The 5000-nt window shown below is 45.3% G+C and overlaps 1 protein-coding gene across 1 annotated transcript in view; it reads left to right on the forward strand.

The window, feature by feature from the left end:
• The window catches only part of gramd1bb (GRAM domain containing 1Bb), a 155649-nt gene that overhangs the window by 82384 nt on the left and 68265 nt on the right, over positions 1-5000 (forward strand). The window lies entirely within an intron of this gene.

A 5000-nucleotide genomic window follows, 5' to 3' on the forward strand; every position in this document is an offset into this window, starting at 1 on the left:
TTTGCGACATCAAATAAGGAGAGAGGGTTGGCAGCGAATGAGGGAGGAGCATAATGAAGGGATAGAGATGTAAAATAGGAAAGGAGAGATACATGAAGGGATAAAGGGATGGGGTGAATGGAGGGTGGAATCAAATAAGACAGAGCTACTGCATAGCTTGCCTGCAGGCAACACGGGCTGCTGTTTGAAGCCTCCGGCCCTCTAGAGGGCCTCGTAACACCTGTTGGTTTAATATCTCCTACACTCCTTTCATACCTCCTGTAACTTGCTGTAGGTTTGGTAGGGTTAGCAGGAGAGAGTGAAATAAGGACGGAGACAAGGGGTTCAGTCCATTATCTTAACTCTTAAAAAGAAAGAAAGAGAGAGAGAGAGAGAGAGAGAGAGAGAGAGAGAGAGAGAGAGAGGAATGGAAGAATATGAAGTGATGGTTGATGGGGGAAGGGCAGTGTGAGGTGCCCTGTGAGGTCCTCTCTGCCACTGCTGGCACTGCAAGAGAGTTTCCAGTGTGGGACAGCCCATCACAGGCAGGGCCAAGGCAAGCCAAGGCTGTCCTGTCAGGGCAACACATCCCCAGCCAGCCTCGTGTCCTCTTTCCCCTGACCCCTCCGCAAACCCGTACGGGCCCCAACCGCCGTCACCGGAGCCTCTCACATGCACCTGCACATGTGCACACACACATACATATACTGTTCACATACTGTACTTACAGTAAACGAATGCATACAAAGTATACAGCCACACAAATGCATATTTACGTTAACTTTACATACACACATGAATACGGAAATGCAAAGTGCAATGTAATGTTTAGGACCTTCAAACAGCTCATACACGTTCAACCAGTGTGTTAAGATTCCTGTTGCGACCCAAAGGTTCTGTATGAATGGAACAGTGACGTCATAGGTAGTAGCATTGGTAATGGTTTGCTTGGTTCAGAGTGTTCTCTGTTTTTTTTTTAGTTCCCCGCTTTTCCTTTGTATTATTGCCAGTGGGGCTAGTGAGTGAATTGGGAATGTGGTGGTTTGGTAACTGTGGAGCCAGGCCCTGCACACTGAAATCCCAGCCAAGGCCAAGGCCAGCAATTACGCTTGCAGCAGCAGCCATGTTGTTGTGACCTTGGCTTCACCGTGGCAACAGGCCTAAGCGGCCTTCAGAGAAAGGATACCTTACAAAACGATTCATACGTGCAGTATATGGACTATACAATTGTTATAGCACACACTACAAGTGGCTCATTTTTTATTTTCCACATACATATACGACTCTCGGTCATGTAATAACAATGTTGTTATTTGATGTAGTAGAGTACGTAAACGTAAAGTAAAGTACACATTCCATAATCTGCACCAAATAAACATGGATTTGAATGTGTGCTCACTTGTATGGTGTAACACTGTACATGTGGCCCATTTCTAATGTGCGATCATATAAAGTTTGTACAGTATAACGTATTTGTAGAGAGTTACTTGTGCACAATCCCTGGTGCTGAACAAAAAGATTACGTATATTTGGAAAAAAGGTTCGCACACTTTGGATTTTTTCTTCTTTAAGTTATTTTTTCTTCTTTTTATTTATCCATTCATTGACAATGACGTTTCGACCTCGCGGTCTTCCTGGAGGAAATGCCACCCGGTTATTAACTGCCTTGACTCTGGCGGAAGACCGAGAGGTCGAAACGTCATAGCCAATGAATGGTTAAATAAAAAGAAGAAAAAATAGCTTAAAGAAGAAAAAATCCAAAGTGTGCAAACCTTTTTTCCAAAAATACAGTATAACGTAGCCATGGAAGGTTTTTTTCTTTATATTCTTTTCGCTATGTGGGGGAGTGTAAGGGGTTGGAGTGTGAGGCTGCTGACTAAACACTGGGGCCTGCATCAAGCTTGCCACATAAACAAAGAGAAACACACGACACACACACACACACACACACACACACACACACACACACACACACACACACACACACACACACACACACACACACACACACACACACACACACACACACACTCACACACACACTTATTCAAACTCATATTCACATTGATACATGCGCACACACACGCGCGCGCACACACACACACACTAACATACACGCTTCACCGCAGGAGTCCTACTTTTTTACACAATCAGTGCAGCCATCTGCTGTGTCCCCGGGCGCTGCCCAACAGGGGCAAAGGTGTCAAACTAGGCCAGGGAAAAGACTGAGCGCGCTGGACAAGGTCCCTTTCATCCCAGCGTCCAGCAGTGGCCAAAGCTGCCCTGCTCTGTGTGTGTGTGTGTGTGTGTGTGTGTGTGTGTGTGTGTGTGTGTGTGTGTGTGTGTGTGTGTGTGTGTGTGTGTGTGTGTGTGTGTGTGTGTGTGTGTGTGTGTGTGTGTGTGTGTGTGTGTGTGTGTGTGTGTGATTTCATGTGCTCTGCTCCGCTCAGCTCCGTTCTGTCCCACTTATTCTCCACAACAACACCCCCGACCCCATTCTAACACACATTACACATGCACACTCACCCCAGTCACAAAACACACACACATGCATACAGACACAGTCACACACACACACCCATGCACGCAAGCACACACATATGTGCTGATTGAAAATTACACTTGCTCCAGAGGTGATCTCTGTTTTTCCAAACGTGAATACTTTGTACTGATATAGCACCTCTTTTCGGTAACTCTCTCCCTTTATGGTATAATCAGTAGGCGTCTTTGCCTTATCAGTACACTTGAAATGGAGTGGGCATGTGAGCTCATTGTCCCGAAATAGAATGGAGGCTTTTTCAAACGGCAGGCATGATTGATTATTGGAATGTGCTGAATATATTGCCCCCAACAACAGTTGTTTAGCCGTTTAGCCACCTGGGTTTGGCCAAAGTACTCACGGAAATTAGCCTTAACTCTACACATTCTGCTGGATAACTGGCATCATTTTCATTACAAGTTTCGTTATTTTAGTCAGCCCTGCCTGATCCCTCTCAGATCTTAGTTTTGTGATAAGATAATCCCTTTGGACCCGTGGTGGGTTTATTTATCTCAGGGTCACAAGAAAAATTGGTAGAGCTAACTAAACCATAGCACTCTCTGGACCAAAGTGAGTGGATCTAGGGTGCATTTCTCGAAACCATAGTTGTTAACTATGTTAGCTACTTTGTTGTTTTGCAATGTAATTGCTCATTGGCAACTACCCAAGTTGCTAACAGGCTAACAACTACACTTTCAAGAAATGCACCCCTGGACTGTGGGATGCTCCATAATTGGACACCCATTAGCACTGTTTGCAGCCAGTGGGAAAATCAAGATGGTCCTTGTCTGGTCTGGTCTCGCCATAAGTGAACATTTGGATGGAGGAGGTGGGCGATGACTCATGTTGGCCAGAGTCAAGGCAGTTAATAACCGGGTGGCATTTTGCGATTGCCGGGAGCAATTCTTTACCATCCTCTTGGATATCAGATGGCAGAAAGGTCTTTGAGTGCAGACGATGCCTGTCCACGTAGATGTAGTGCTACAGAGTACGCACATACTGTACCATAGTAGTGTAACTCTTTATTTGAGGACTACACTCGACAATATCATTGGCAGTGGAATCTAATCCACCAGAACCATCAGAGAGCTCTTTCTCTCTCTCTCTCTCTCGTATGTTTGCCATCAATTTATTGAATTCACCACTCACAACTGTAATTTTGCAACATTTCTTCCTTGAATTAGTTTTTCATCCCGTCGGAAAGCAATCTCCAAAGCAGACAATGTTATTGCAAAAAATGCATGCCACTGTGTTCCTCGTACTTTACTGGTTTGCATCGTTTGTCAGTTTTAAAATGAAAAACACCGAAAGTGCTCTCTGTGGCACTGTGCTCTGCCAAAAAAATTTAAAATCCCATAAAACGCGTTGGAAAGCTTAAGTGCAATTTGACTGAGGAGCCTGTGTTGAGTGAGTGATTTATCGTCTTTTTTAGGGGGCCATGTTTCTCAAAACATGCAGTCACTGCCCCTGCCCACATCAAGGAATTTTAAGAGCGGGTTTATCCATATCAAGGCACAACCCCAATCCGTTAGTAGCGGGAATAGGCAGATTTATAAAGTAATGTTGGGGGGGAAACCTCCGGTAAACACCTTACACCTGCTAATACCCCTTAGCGGAGGAAGGAAACGGACTTACAGAGCCAGAACGCAAATGCTAGCGGAGCTCCAAACACGGTTGCTATTGTCCACATTGTAAATGGGTTGCCTAATTGAAAATGGCCCACTTTTTACAGAGCAGGTCAATTGCATCACTAGTCTCTCGCTCTCTCTACTCTCTCTCTCTCTCTCTCTCTCTCTCTCTCTCTCTCTCTCTCTCTCTCTCAGTGTTTGTGTGTGTTTCTGCGTGTGTTCTTTGTGTGTGTGTGTGTGTTAGTGCGTGTTAGTGGGCCTGTTTTTTGTTTGTGCACGTGTGTATGTACGTGCACGCATGCTCATATGCACTCCCCTCCTCCCCTCGCAACCGACTAGCCCCCCTCCCCTCCTTGGCTCATCCAGCAGCATCCGGGTGCTTGCTTGTTTGTGTGCAGAGGGGCTTGCAAACACCGGCAGCCAAACGGTCACCCCCCCAACCCGGTCGTTTACGGCCACAAAAGTCCTGAGTCATCCAATTAATGACGCCCAATCAATTTCGCCGGAGATTTCCACATTGTTGAGCAGCTTCTCTGTCTCTCTCTCTCTCTCTCTCTCTCTCTCTCTCTCTCTCTCTCTCTCTCTCTCTCTCTCTCTCTCGACCCCAAATCATTTTTGGTTGTTAAATCAAACAGCAGCTAGGGACAAGATGCAGGCGCTAAAGGTGATCACTTATTAATATACAATAATAAACTGAAAAAATAATAAATAATAAACAGAAATACACAAATAAACAAAATGTAGTCACATGTCTCCCAGATTGCTCTGCTGTCTTCAGTATACAGTAGACCCCAGAGAGATGACCCTGACACCATTAAGGACATACATTCTCCCGTAGGTGCTTGGACTGATGT

The sequence above is a fragment of the Engraulis encrasicolus genome, chromosome 8 (assembly GCF_034702125.1).
Source record: "Engraulis encrasicolus isolate BLACKSEA-1 chromosome 8, IST_EnEncr_1.0, whole genome shotgun sequence".
Lineage (NCBI taxonomy): Eukaryota > Metazoa > Chordata > Actinopteri > Clupeiformes > Engraulidae > Engraulis > Engraulis encrasicolus.